Source organism: Mytilus trossulus, chromosome 7 (assembly GCF_036588685.1).
Source record: "Mytilus trossulus isolate FHL-02 chromosome 7, PNRI_Mtr1.1.1.hap1, whole genome shotgun sequence".
In the NCBI taxonomy this organism is placed as follows: Eukaryota; Metazoa; Mollusca; class Bivalvia; order Mytilida; family Mytilidae; genus Mytilus; species Mytilus trossulus.
Window position 1 is genome coordinate 13,541,888 of NC_086379.1, and position 16,290 is coordinate 13,558,177.

The 16,290-nt window shown below is 30.6% G+C and overlaps 1 long non-coding RNA gene across 1 annotated transcript; it reads left to right on the plus strand.

The window, feature by feature from the left end:
• The first annotated feature begins 884 nt into the window (after positions 1–884).
• Positions 885–15,661, plus strand: LOC134726840 (uncharacterized). The gene is made up of 3 exons (XR_010108653.1): positions 885–991; positions 14,230–14,398; positions 15,627–15,661. It is a non-coding gene; the product is annotated as an uncharacterized LOC134726840 (long non-coding RNA).
• Positions 15,662–16,290: the final 629 nt, after the last annotated feature.

The following is a 16,290-nucleotide window of genomic DNA, read 5'->3' on the forward strand; positions in this document are numbered from 1 at the left end:
AACAACGAAAAACCGTTTTGTTTTTCTATTTGTTTTTTTGAGTAATCAAATACGAAAAATAAAAACACTTTTTGTTTTTTCTATTTGTTTTTCGAGAATTAAAAAATAAAAAATGGTTTTCGAGAAATCAAAAACGAAGAATTAAAACAATTTTGTTTTTCATTTTGGTTTTCGAGACATGAAAAACGAAAAATGAAAACACTCTTGTTTTTGTTTTTTGTTTTTTTTATATTTCAAAATGAAAAACAAATGGACGCACATATACACGGACCCGTACGCTTATATGTTGAAAATACATTATCGTAAACATTTGGGTTTAAGCATATGTTTTAGTAAAGAATGCAAGACTTTTAAAAATGCTTTTTTGATATGAATTCATAAAACAAATTGATCCAACCTTTTTGATTGTTGCTAAATTTCTTAAGTCAATGAATAGAGATTAAGTAGGAAAACATATTAGATGACACATGTATTTTTTTTCTTCGCATGCTTAGTCATAAAAAACGTCAACCTTTATTGTGAACGCTTATTTTTCATCTGTTTCAACATTTCCCCATTTTATGTATTATTGAAATGTGTTACACACCATTAATTGAAACCAGCTCATAACGGGACATTAGCTGTCAAATTCATGATTTTCGAGGTGAGTTAAATTCTCATATTTGATTTAGAACATGCTTAAACGTATATTCAAATCATTAAAGTCTTATATTACCCATAAATACTTCTTAGCATTTTGATTTATATAGATTTGTTTGATGTCGTTTTACAGGTAAAATGTATTATATTAATTTTAGTTTTAATCTGCAAACGGAAGAGTTGTTGTATAATAAATCAAATGATTCACCCTTGTTGCACTTTCAATATTGACATCCGTTTCCCTTTAATAACTGAGCTATGTTATTGCATCATGCGTAACACGTCTCTATGTAAGATGTCAAATTCAAATTATTGACTTGAATTCGGACTGGCAGGTGAAAATTTCATCAGCGTAAGTACTTTTTTTTTAACTTATTTTGACAAAATTGAACAAAGTTGCTAAAGGCGAATTCTATTTTAAATGTTTTCATTAATGATTAAACAATAAAATCATATTTTTTTATATTTCGAATATCATGCCCCTTTAATTAACGTATCACTAGATCTATCAGTATAACTCATCATAACACACTTTAAAACGAATGAGTTTATATATATATATTATTTACTGTTATTCCACTTGCAATGTTGACATTCTTTTCGTTAACATAACCATAAACGGGCAATGCATGCGTATTCTATCTTTTTCTTTGGGGTTAAATTGGAGTTCACATGAATACGGATTTGATGAGGTTGAGATTTCACTTGCAAGTGAATAATTCATTATCAATATTTATTAGCTTTTTTTGAACCATTTTAGTTGATAAAAGCAAATTATTATTTCACTATTTCACTTTCTTAAATGATTGGACAAAACAAAATACACTCTAAATTTGTAAATATACAGTCCGACAAAAGTTAAGCACCACCTATATATAACTGGCAATATATTTTTAACTATTACAACAAAAAATTATTAACGTTTGGTGTTATGAATACCTTTGAACAAACACTTAGTAAATTCATTACGACCAAAAAGATTGAACTCCGATAAAGCTGGCATGCAACTCTTTATAAAATGCCATCTGCGCGTTTACAAATACAATGTTTCTACAGGTGGTCGTGTAAGTGTGCGAACACTGGTCCGTCGACTTCATAGAGGCATTTGAAGGGTAAATCATGTGGTCAAGAGACATTCCACAACATGCAGGCACTGTTTCTGCAGGTTTCAATTTGATAATGACTATGTATGCTTGAACTTGAGAGGCTGGCAAAACACTCATTGGTCAAATAAGAGACGATTTATGTTTCGACCAGTAGACGCCATAATACGAATTTCGCGGGGAGATAAAACGTTCTATGACCAAAACATCATTTTTCCAATGTTTCAGTCGGTCCGGGTGTGTTACAGTACGGAGTTGCTGCTTATACCAATGTAAGCCGGCTATGCATATGCTGTAGGGTCACTTAAACGGACAGACATACAGATATTAGGTGCATAAAAACATTTTAGTTCCTCATTTCGCTAATTTCCTACTTTCGTAAACATGGTCACGACCTTTGTACATGAACGACAACGCATGACTTCACAGGGCAAGCATTGTAACCGAGTTTAAAGAGCAAAAAGCCATTTACACTGTCTTTTGACCATTCATGTATCCAAACACAAAACCTATCGAAAATGTCTGATTGGCTGAAATCTCAATCGCAGAGACCCACCTTTACAATATGTTGTCGATTTAGAAGTGGCAATTGTTGATGAATGTCTTAGATTTCCTCAACTAACATTTTGAAGGCTTGTAACGGGAATGAGACGTCTGGTTTATACTTTTACCGGAAGAGAGGTTGTTACACATGCTAATGACTCAAATATCGATATTAAATTTGTTGATCATACCAAAGATTATTTTTAGAAAATTTCAATGATATTGGGTAATTAATTGTTGTTAACACATGACAAGAGAAAAATCTATTTGCTCTTACTGTGGTATAATCTGGATAATGCATAGTAAAGGTGTGCATTAACTACCTATGATATACTGCACAGTTCAAATCTATTTTTACCTTTTGGGGCGGTTCCTGGATTTTGATAGGGGCGTTATCTATCAAATTAAAATAAATACCCCCGAGTGGAGCAAGACCAAAGACAATATTGACGATTTAAGCTAAAACACGATACTCTTTTTAATCCAAGGGTAAACGACCTGTTTACTCCCACCCCCGAATCCGCTATCTGCCTTGAAATTACGACAAAGTTGAACTTCGTACAAACATCGTAGTTTCAAAAATAAGAAAAAAGAAAGGTTTCTCATTCCTTTTTATTTTTTTTTATCTAAGCTGGGACACAAAGTATTTTTTTATATTTTGTGTATAACGTAAATCTAAATCAGTGTTTTAACGTTAAAAGGAGAGTAAAAACAATTGTTGTTAAAACATAAAATTACAGTGAAACTTAAATTCCGTTTCCGATTTGTGTAAATAACACTTTTTCTTTGAACGTAAAATCTAAATGCATAATTGACCAAAATTATATTTGTGATTTGTTTATGGTATATGTTAGCAAAATTGCTACATGAATGTTTTCTTTTGTTTCAAGGAATAATTGATTTTTTAAATTTTTTAAATTTAGATGCAATTCAAATAGGTGGTGCTTAACTTTTGGCGGACTGTATATCTCTTAGCTAGTGCCCCTTTAAGGGTAGACTAAAGTAAGTTTATGAATACTGACTATCAATATTGAGGAGTTATTTGTAAAATCGTAGTTGGGGCAACAATTCAGTTGATGCACTAATGTTCTTTCATCTCTTTTACTAATTGTCTTTATAACACTTATATAGCTCTATTCACGTATTCAAGCAAATTTCCAAAAGAAAAATAAATACAAAAACAACCCTGTGTATGCTTTGATAAAAAGTCGAATTTAAAGTATTATAAATGATTTTAACCAATCAACTTTACGAATGTCACTCACACAACAGTCGATTATGGCAAAAAAGCAAATTGAAAACCTTTTTTTTTCAATTTCTTTTTTAAATGATAGAGTTGTCTACTACACTACTAGTACTGTTATTTTTTTTAAACGAATAACTTCACATTCATTTTGAATACTATGGCCTGCATATTTTTGTTTTTCAATCTTTTTTATTAGATATTAGTCATATTACATTTAAATGTTTGAACATGTTGAATTTTTGTTTACGCTTATTTGATGTATGTTTTATTCTGAACATGTCTTTATTTTTTACAAAATAATTTCAAAGGTTTTTTTTGTAATTTCACGTTAAGAACTATGGTTTTTAATAAATAACTGAAATAAACACTAAGTCTATTGAAATGATTTAATGGAAGAAATTTTGAAACTTTAACCTTTAAATGACTTCAAAGGATACAAAGAATGAAAAAGACGTGCAGATACAATGATAATAGCATTTATAGACTTCTGAATCTTGATTAATGGTGAATACATTATTTCTCATTACAAGGGAAATGTTGTATAAACACGAAATACTCAAAATGTATAAACGATAAGTATAGATTATTACATGGCATTTTTCACATTAAACCCTTTATCGGCCCAAGGTTGTGATATCAGCCCAAGAGCCGGAGACTCGATGGCTGATATCAGGAACGAGGGCCGATAAAGGGTCTGATATGAAAAATGACATGTAATTATCTTTTTATCATATACTTCAGCAGAAGATATACAGACAAGAAATATTAAAATTTAATTTGTGTTTGTCTTTGAACTTTCAGAAAATATTTACAGACAACCAAGACAAATTCTTTACATTAATTGTTTTATTGATAACAAGCATTTTATTTGTTTTTTCATGTTCTTCAATAATATTGTCACCTCATTCATATCTTTCAAAACAAGTTTAACTTAATTCATTTTTGCTCCTGAACTATTTTTGGAAAAGTCTTATCAATTGCCGTTTTCCGCGTTTTCAATCAAATTTACGGAAATGCACGAAGTTGCAATGTGATAAACGTCACGGAAATAAACGGAAAGGCATGTGATAACATTCCGGAAGCAGTCAATAAAGGTACCTTTATCAGCCCGCAATGGGAATTCTTAAGTATCTGGTCAATAAACCTAGTAATCCTTTCATAGCCTTTTGATATTTTTAAATGTTATTGAACTGTAAAATTTTAGTAATATTTTAAACAAGTATATATGTGTATCATTATTTCATGACCATAAAACTTCACATTTATACCCAATCAGTTTTTTTAATGAACCGTATGAACTAATGTATCTCAACTATTTAAATTTTATATTAAATTGTGGATTTTTGGTATAGTCATGATCATCAATATCATCTAAGATAGAAATAAAATTGGGCTATTATTTTTTTTATTTCGCTGAATCGTCGTTATTTACCGTATTAATTATAGTAATAATAATAGAAATCAAACCTCATTGGTTCTTTATTTTAACATGTGCTTCTGATAGCATCTGATCATTACTCTAGCAAAGACTTGTTTTCGTTGATCTAAGCTGTGAACCCATTTCATATATATGTTACAGTAAATAGGTGAAATTTGGAATTAAATGTTATTATATAAGTTAAGGAATTTCATGTAATTCCTCATGCACTCAGTTTATGAAGTCATTCAATAAACATGCATTTCAAACTTGCATTGATATTCCTATTTCCCACAGAACTGTTGTGATGACTGCAATATGACCAGTATAATACAATTTTATTGCAAGCATTAATTTGCGAGGGCTTGACAAATTCTTACAAGAAAGAAACCCATAAGATGATTATGTCTTTTGTCGCGATTGAAAAAAAATATTTAATGTGATTGAGAACACCCAGAGTTTCAAAAGTAATGAGAATACCATTTTCCAGTTTCAATACACTAACTTTAGATAAAGAGCATGTAGTCTTAAAATACCTTGGTTTGTTCACCTGAAAGTAAGCCTAACAAACCCTATTCCTCTACTTTTTTATTTGTTCCTTGAACTAGGTCTTAAATTTGGGTAAAAATAAATATTAAGTTAGTAATAGCTGTAAACAGTACTAAAAACACAGAGATTATCAGTACTTACTGAAACAATAACTAAATACATGTAAATGTAATCCCTAATTCGACTAGTAATTACAGGTATTTACTAAAATGTTTAGAAACTACGTGTAATTCCTAGATTCACCTATTTACTGTAACATATAGGTGTCACAATAGGGCGAGTGACACTAAAGATATTTTCACTGAACTTTATATGATACATTATTACGAAAGTAGAACAATGGTAGATTTAAGAAGTTTTAAACAAATTGTACCAACTTATCACATTGATTTATGGAGACTTTCTTGATGAATAAGCCAAATCTACGATCATACTTAAACTTTCAAACAAACTTTTAACTACCGCACTATGTAAAGCTAAATGTAACGAAACACGAGCGATCTGTGATAGCCCAGTTTAGATGAGAGATATTACCGATCAGAATGTCGATTTTGAAGTTCACAAAATGTTGAAAGTGAGCTACATTTTCTTATAAACTGCATATTTTATAGTTAATTATGATAACAGACAAACTGTTTTAGCGAGGTACATAATAGTAATGGTACCTGAGTATATGCAACTAGATGACCAGGGGAAATTAACATTTCTAACGCTGAACCCTCTAAGGAAAAAACCCAAATACCTAGCAGCGTCAAACAAACAAAAAACGGTTTACTCCAGTTAACATTCTTAAACTTTTTCACAAACTTTAGATGAATAATATATGAACTTTTACAAACGTAAATTCTTTTAAAAACTATAATTATCTGTATTTAAATTAAAATTGGCAATTGACACGTGATATTATAACATTTATATTGAACTGGAAGTAAAGGGAGATATATATTGGTCCATTGGGCCGGGTGTATTATATGTAATTTATATTTTGTATAAATTTGTATATTTATGCTGATTTACACATGTCACTATAAATAAAAAATGTACTTACTTACTCACATAAACATATGATCAAAGCGATCCATTAGTTTCTTATAGATTTGGCTGTTGTGTTTATGGCATTTTTTGTTATATAGTTCTTTAACTATTTCGGTTCTTATAAATCTTTTGACTTTTACATATTCGGCTTTGTGGATTCCAAAAAAAGACAGAAAGTGTTGGGTTAATGTTTTATAGTATTTTTCCCTTCAAATATTTTGGTAAACTGAATGTTGAGGTTACTGATAACTGTAAATTGTTGAGACGTGGTGTATTTTGTTTTGAGATCATGGACCCTAATTTAACTGTAGACAAGGTCATAAGTTTTGTGTTTTTTGTTATCTATTACTTTCTTTTGTAGTGATTTTGATTATTCACTAGTATCCCTATTTTTCTTAAATGGCTACACTACAAAAGTAAAAAAGTCTGAAAAGACCATTTTTTGTCTGAATTTGCATGGATTTTTATTCGACGTTTATTATCGGTCTGAGTTATTTAAAAAAAATCTGAACATAGTATGCATTTGTCTAATAAAGTTCTTGAATTTTTTTGACAAGTATCTTGAGAGTATGAACATTGTCTTACAATTTCTCGACACTTCCTTTATCATCTGATAACAGTCTTGTTGAGTCTGGACCAATTATTGACTGTCTTAAATTTGTCTCGATTAGTCTTTACATATTCTTGGCGTTCTAAATAATGTCTGAATTTGTCTCTGGACAGTCGTAAAGCTGTCTGAATATATCTATTTTGTGTGCACTTAAGTTTGAATATTTCACATGACTCCAAAAGAAGTTTAATTTTGATTTGTTTAATTAAGTGTTTTCACCTTTAAAATTTGCCAAAGTTACTGACAAACAGCATTCAAAGTTTTGCTCTTCGAAAAACTGCCAGTCAATTTGCTTTACCAAAATGGGAGACTTGCGGCAGTTTCAAAATGTTACCATGTGTCTCTTTTGGACCCCACAATTCATCTTGTGCATGTGTATGGCTATAAGAGGGGGGGGGGGGCTTTCGTTTTGTACAAAGTATGTACATGTATTCATTATTAGAACAACCATAATCATTTTTTATTCAAACTTGAGTGTTGAATTTTATAACTCTTAATCAAAACTAAATATTTTTGATAAGTTCCTCCTGATTTTTTTTTTCATGAAATCATACAACAAAAAATTGTTTAGATCTATATTATGCAGGTCTGTTTGAGATTCATTTCATTAGACAGAACATTTCTATAAAAATCATTGATGGGACCCTTAATAAATACAGTTTTCTATCAATCCTCGAGTAGATTCTAATTTTCTTTTAATCTTTGGAAAATAATACATTCTAGTTTTATGTAAAAATAATTTCGTTTCATAATTTTTATGAAGAAACTCCATTTTAAGTCACTTCTTTTTAGTTAAAATGATGATTTTCATTTTCATCTATCAACAAACGTTTAAAATTGTAGTGGCTTGGTCAGTCAACTGATAAGTTGTACGCCTGATTACACTTACAGGTAAAACAGTAATTTTCCATATGACGGTTGACTATAGAGGTCCCTGTAGTTAAGTTTTGAATATGATAAAGCAATAGGAAATTATGAATCATGTTTTCTAAATAGGGAACATGTAAAGTGTTTGTTCCAAACGGAAGTAGCTATTAACATTTATATTTAATATATGACTACCCTCACTTTATATTTCTGGTAATTTTGGATGAGAACTACTTAAAGAAATTAATTTGTAATGAAATCGTAACATTTCTTTTGAATTCTTTTCCATGCAAAAAAACATTTGTTTATTTTGGACTCAGTGTAACACGTTCTATTATACGACTCTGGACATTTGTTTTGTTTAAACCAGAAGCTGTGATTTATTACCATAATTCAACTAATACTTGCTTAAAATGATAATATGAATCCGGGAGTGACCTGTTATATATATATTCCACCACTTTATAAAGTGTGTTACGATATTCATCCTCTCGAGACAGTTATTTTTTTTAATCTCAAACGCGAGGCTGGCCGAGCATTTTAAATATTTTAAATGTACAGAGAGTGCTTTAATCTGTTTCCCTAAATATTTTGAAACAATATGTAGGCACACTTTTTACTTCTTTTCAAATGATCTGCAACAAGATGTGTTCTTTCTATGTGATGTCATCAGGCATGATCGGCCTTATTCACAATATGAAATTCAGTGGGAAGCAAGAACATTCGAGGTCAGAATCCAATTTTGACTAATAAAAAACTGAGACTAAATGATCCACACGTTGATTGAAAAAAAATAATCATCATGTCCGGAAAAAGATAAATCGTGTAAAAAATAGAAAAAACCTTAAACCTATTTAAGTCTTGACACGTAAAACTGTTTTGAAATCAGTGCAAAGAGTCCTCTATTGAAGCATCTTATAATACTTTGTTGTTACAGGACGTTGATATTTTGTCTTACCTTACATTTATATATATATATGTTAGCGGCAATACGTGAAAATCGGCATTTAACTTTAACCTAGACAATAAGCCAAATAAACTAATCATAAATACCAGGATTGAAATTTCAAATATACAGAAGACTCACCCTTGACGCTTAAATCAAAACATGTTAGAAAGGCCAAAAAATCACTAGGCATTAAGTTATTGCTTGAAATTCTGAGGCATTAAGCTTGTTTCCTGAAATATGATGATGATTGTTAAGTCGATTGCCGAACATATTTTTAGGCAATAAATGAACTCTGGAATGGGTGCATGTTAGGTGATATATTCTTGATATAAAGTAGTTTCATAATTATATTACTAATATTAATATACAAGCATATGAAAAATCTTCAAGTTTTAGTACTTTTTCATATCCTAAACAGAATCAACACATAATTTTGTTATTTGATAAGTAATTCTCTTTGCTAAATATTCATGCCATCTTGTCGTTTTCACTGATTATCTGGATTATAAGCATTAGGTGACAACATAAAAAACTACCGTTACCTTTTGGCATAGATTTAACTTTTAGAATCATCAGAAAGGCAGGCAAAACAAGAGTACTACAATTTAAAAAGGTATGACACTTTTTACTATTGGAGGGTTTTAGAGATTGTTGTCCTGGAGGAACTCATGATATTATGAACAGATCATGGATGCAGAAACCGCACGATTAAACAACTGAATAATGGATGTGCTTATATTTCACATGACGCTTTTGAACTATTACTATCACTTTGTGAAAATAGTAATTATGAAAAAAACGTTTAGGGAAAAGATCGTGTGTAGGCAAAATTTTATTCAAACAAACAAATCAATTGTGAAACAAACTTTAAGTGTTCGCGTGGCAGCAACCCATCTATTAAATTTTAGTTAACATACTGTTATTAATAATGTAAAACATATCTTTATATAAATTAGTAAATGTATTTTATTTACTTTCATATATGTTCCAGACCATATGAGTATTTGAACCGCACGCGTACGGTCCGGACCGTATACGTATACGGTCCGGTACGAGCTGACCGTACATGTTATTTTATCATTAGGGTAATTAATTAAATTGAAACAAGTAATTCTCACAATCTTTATTTTACTAGTGATTTTTAGTTTTACAAATTGTTTTTGATAATTTATTACAATAAGATAAAAAGAACAAACGAACAATTGAAATTAAGTATTTGTTTAATTGTAAATCTGAATCCTATTTTGGTAATATCGCCCAAGGTGACACAATTAAAGTAATTTAATATTTTTTTACATTTGCATGTATGCAGTTCATGCATGTTTCTTTGGATTTGCATTCTGTGGTTAAGTTGCTAAATATTCCAAAACAATTGACCTCCCACATGATATCTTCTTCCGATATCTTCAATTAAACTGATCATAATTCAATTAATGTATTGCTGATCGACATGCTAGATACAAGTGATTAACATATTTAATTAGCGTGAAGTTTAATAAAAGTTAAATATAAAGTTTTTCTTTCAATTACAATTGAACCTTTTTATATTAATTTGATAGTTAAGTTATGTTGATCTGCTATATATATGCATTTGTATCTAATAAACCTGACCATCTTTTTTAATATTAGTCAAACCGTAAGCGTACGGTCCGACCATATACGTGTTTTCAAAAAGTACGCATACGGTCCAGACCGTACGCTTACGGTCCAAATACTCATACGGTCTGGACTATATATATATAAGGCAATAAGCTGAATGCCTGCACATATTTTTTTAAGATTTAGGAATGATGCATCACATCATTTAGGCAACTACTAAATGTCTAGGGGTTAGCTTATTGTCTAGGATTTAAGCTTAATGAAAAACCTCACTTATTGACGCAATCATATATAAATACATGTTTAAAAATTGAATAGAAAACAGAGTTCTAAATGCAGCATTATCTAGCTCTTTTAATACACGATGGTCTTGATGTATAGATTCTGCGTACTGATGTTGTTTATCATCTTAACAACATGTTTTATTGTTCTTTCATTGGTATTTGTTCTATTATTAATATTACTTTTACTGTTGAATGTTTTTATGTGATATCTGTTTGACGTGGCTCGGTACTTATACATCTCGTCAATGTGTGTGTATTGGCTTTTATTTTTTGGTGGTTTGTTTTGTATATGCGACTCTTTGTATTTCTTTTGTTCTTATTACGTGACTCTACTTTAAAAAATCCCGTCAGTATTATTTTTGTCTATTATATGTCATTATGATATATTTCTATTACGAATTACTATATACGTTTAACCACAAACGTCAAAATCATTCAATCGCGTAGTGGAATTAACTATTTCTGGATTCTCATAAATTCTACCTATAACTTTTGGACTAGTTTAAATCTCGGTCTATTTCTGTAATTTGTTCTTACTTTTGATTTTTTAACTCTGTATGCTTACATTGCCTATGTTAATTTTAAAACTGTTTGTATGCACATTGAACAACAAATTTATGTGACGTATAAAAAAAATTTATGACGTCAGACACTCAAGTCAATCCATGTGTTCGTAGATAGATGTTTTTGTGTTCTGTTAAATTGTCCCTTTTAAAATTGGTATGCTATGATGACTGATGTACCCATATTTTGACTATTTTATTAATTGTGACTGTTTATTTAACGCATCATGTAAATATAACGGAATTTGATGAGACTGTTATTAAAGAGAGAGGGTTAGCGCTATAGAACCAGGTTTAATGCACCATTTTCTACAATTGAAAATGCCTGTACCAAGTCAGGTATATGAAAGTTCTTGTCTATTCGTTTTTGATGCGTTTTGTTATTTGATTTTGCCATGTGATTATGAACTTTCCGAATTGATTTTCTTCTGAGTTCAGTATTTTTGTGATTTTACTTTTTATCCATCTTGGGACTTTTCAAGACTATGAACCTTTTTATCGGGAACACATTGATATTTAAGGAATGACTGTAATATATTTTTCAGTCTATGAAGGAATAACATCAAAAATGTGGTGCACACTTTAAAATATGTTTTTATTTAGTGTGCAACACATTTTTGATGTTATTCCAGAATTTCTTTTAATTTAATTCATAATATCATTTTGAACTGGAATAAACCAAGAAAAAAACGTTGATGACGTCACGGTCACATGATAAAATTATGTCTATAAGTGGGTGAACAAAACAACGTCAGCCAATCAAAAGACGCGTTACGACCAAAACTAAATTATTATAACGTAACGTCATTGTTCGTTACATATTGGTATCATGATCCAACGTTGTTGTTCATATAACAACTATAAGAAGTTAAGCATGGCGTCAAACACTTTTTAAACTTTATTTCTAATTCTCTGAGGTAATCATCTGTTGATTCTGTACATTTAAAAAACGTGAACATTTTGACTTGTCCTAGCGGACAAATGACTAGAGGAGTTGAAGATGTATTTCTCACAACATGAATATCTGACAAATTTCGTGGAGCGAAATTTTAGACATTTTTGCGCAAAACACAAAACAAATGGCAAAAGAAAGGTAAAAGATACAAGAGGGACAACTAAACTCAAAAGTCGAAAAATGCACTGACAACGCCATCTATGGCATGACATTCTCATATTCAATAAAACAATTACACTTTGACTATACATTGATGATGAGTTTTAAATCAAACACATTGGGTGTTTCATTACGGCAAAAAAGCTAAGTACACAATACACGTATATTATAGATATACTAATATTTGAACTTCACCTATCGCAACTTGGAAAGCATTGTCCATCAATGGTATTCCGTCATCACCTTTTGAATGAGTTTTGTTACACCAGCGTTATAAGTAAAACTAGTTTGTTGAGTGACAAAAGAAACATTGATTTAATTAATAAACTGCGCATTCGAGTTCCACTCTCGATTAAAAAAAAGGGAATAACAGGCCAAAGAAAGTTTGACTATTGAAAGACACTTTAAAATATACAATATTTCAATTGTGAACAGTATCCGATGATCATAATTCTCCGGGATTTCAAAATAATGTTTGGCATTTAAATAGTAAACATGTAAAAGCTTTAAAATATGACCTTACGATAAAAATAAATGTAGGAAACCATGACTGAAGGTGTTTGGATGAAAAATGTTCTATTTAAAGAATTCTAGATTACACGTCTCACTTATTTTTGTGATTTTGTAAAATCCACAGTGAGATTCGGTGAAATATCAGTTTCGAAATCAAAGCAATGATTATACACACACACTGACATTCAATGTTGTTTTTATTCACTGAGCAAACATGAACATACTACTCTAAGAGAAAAAAAGTCAACACCAGTCGTTTTTCGTTAATGGATCAACTAGTTAATCGACTAATACAACTTTAATACTTACTCAAAGATGATGGTCAGGTGTTTCCAGCACCATCCCCCCCCCCAAAAAAAAAATTAAACCATAAAAAACCAATGCATACCATGACATTCCCAAGAACAACGGATACGGATGGAATAGTTCATATGAGTTTTATGCAATTAAATGGAGTTGAAGCTGTTTATTCGAGTTTATAATAAACCGTTTACGCGAATCTGGGGTAGATACAAAATATAATCCTGTTATCTATGTTGAGTTTGTTAACAGCCACTGCGGATGGAGTTTTAATTCCACAAGGGTATCACCAGCCCAATAGACGACACTTATGTGCTGACATGAATTATCATTGATGTAGTCATATTTTGTAAGCTAACTGTTTACACAAAAAAATGAAATACTAAGGCTTTTCTTTTGCGGGAATAGATTGACTAAGCTGTATTTGGCGTAACTTTTAGGAATTTTGGCCCTCGATGATATTCAACTTCGTATTTTATTTGGCCTTTTAAACTTTGGGGATCCGAGCGTCACTGATGAGTCTTTATTAGACGAAACGCGCGTATGGCGTTTATAAAAAAAAATCCTGGAATCTATGATTATTTACTAAACATATAAATTATGTTGTTGTCTTTGATAAAGGTTGTTTTAATTTTGCTAGATAATTGAAACATCTGAAACACCAAATCATCATCTTATGACACTATTTCATAGTTAAATCTCATCTCTATAGTAAAAACAAATGTAAGCAAGGGACAATGATGCATTTATAACTAAAAGTCCATAATTTACATCAAGATATCCAAAGACATGTACCTGGCCTCTTATCTCATTTTTCAAATTAACTTCACATACAAAAATTCAACGAAAGCCGATTGGATTGTGTTTTTATTTTTACAAATGTTATACTATATTCCAGGGAATTCAACGACAATACTGCATCATATAATCTTATGCATGTTATATATAGAAGGAATTAAGCTAAAAATATGACATCTGATGAACCAACGATTTTTCAAATGATATTACAAAACAGTCCAGACTTAACGAGTATGACTTATCTAGGATTACATGATCATTACATGAAGGTACTTAATATATAACATTAACAAAATTTAAAAAAAAAGAATTGACTATTTATCTATTATGTCTGTTTTTTCACGCATTGTTGTAAATATAATGGAACTAGATGCGATTGTCATACAAGTGAGAGGTTTAGCGTTATGAAACTAGGTTCGATCCACCATTTCCTCCTTTTGAAAATGTCTGTACCAAGTCAGGAATATGACAGTTGGTGTCCATTCGTTTGATGTGTTCTATCATTTGATTTTGCCATTTTATTAGAGACTTTCCGTTTTGAATTTTTTTCGGAATCCTCAGTATTCATGGTAATGGTCGACTATAAAAATCCCTCAGATGAACAATATGAAACAATTCAATTCACACTAATGTCATACTGTATAAAATAAAATATTTAAGAGAAAAACCAACAACAACTTTACTACAGGTTAAAGACAAAACACGAAATCCTTGTTTTTTGTTGACTTTCACGAAGAATAACATAAAAAGTACTATATGTATCTTTTTTTAAATAAAATAAAAAAATAATAATTAAAACAAATCTTTTCTGTACAATCTAATTTAAATTAAATATTTCACTCGCAGCGATCAATCATTTAAAAATGAGCAAGTGAGAGGATAATTTCAATTAGATTGTATTTCGACAATCAATGTCTCTTCAGTGCACTCGAGGCCAGGTTTTTTTTTTATTAAAAAGGACAAAAGAAGTCATGCCAAGATTCAGGAATATGCATGATTTAAAATAATTCCTTAATTTTAAACATAATCTTAAATTTGTATTTGTCATGCCATGACCGAAGGACCGGGTTCTGGTCCTGTTGTAATCGGGGACTATCAGTCAATCAGCAGATACATCAAACCAGTGGTAATAATAACATAAACACTTTACTCCGAGGAAAATTTAAAAAAGGAAAGTACCTCATCAATTCACGTTAGTGTAAATGTTGCTGTCAATGTTTTATGTTAAATAAACGCATCATAGATACCAGGTTTAAAATTTCATATTACGCCAGACGCGTGTTTCGTCTTCAAAAGACTCATCAGTGAACCTCGAATCAAAAATATTAAAAAGTCCAAATTTAGTACGAAGTTGAAGAGCATTGAGGACCAAAAATTCCTAAAACATTTTGGAAGATACAGCTCAGGTAATAAATTACTTACTAAAAACTAAAAAGACAATAGTAGTGAAACTAATCAAAACAAGAAACATATATATGCTCAAAATGTTTTTTTTAGTTCATCGACCCGGGTAAGAACCAGGCTCAGGGCAACAGCCATGACACGGACAAGGAATCGGACCCGTGCAAGGGCCATGACACGGACAAGGAACCGGCATGGAAGAACCAGGTTCAGGCTGGAGAACTCCTTCGTGTCAGCTTAGAACATTGTGCTTCAACGGTATTGATATACATATACCACTTCTTTCTATATCAATATATATATTTAATTCAGAAAAAGTCCATTCCATTTTATTTTTGTATCGTCATTAAGCATCTTCTTCCATATTTGAATCGTCAGTAAGAACTTCAAGTAATTATCGTTCAAACAAATTTAACGCTGTTGTAGCGCATGGTACATTATATCACGAAATTGAAACAATTATTTTTTGGTAAAGTATTGGGTTGAGCAATTTGATAAAAAACATTTTTTGTTGGCTTTCCCTAATATTGAATCGCCATTCCAAATAACAAACTTTGTAACAAAGTCAGTAATTGGATTAATTGCGGGTAATTCAGAACTTTCTAGACGATTCGACGTCTACGAATACTTAACCATGTTAACATGACTTCAAATTATTATATCATTCTAATCAGATGTTAAGATCATAATTATCGTTTTAAACAAAAATGCACTTACTCATGTTACTAGTGCGAGAATTTAGAGGAAATTCAGAACCCGT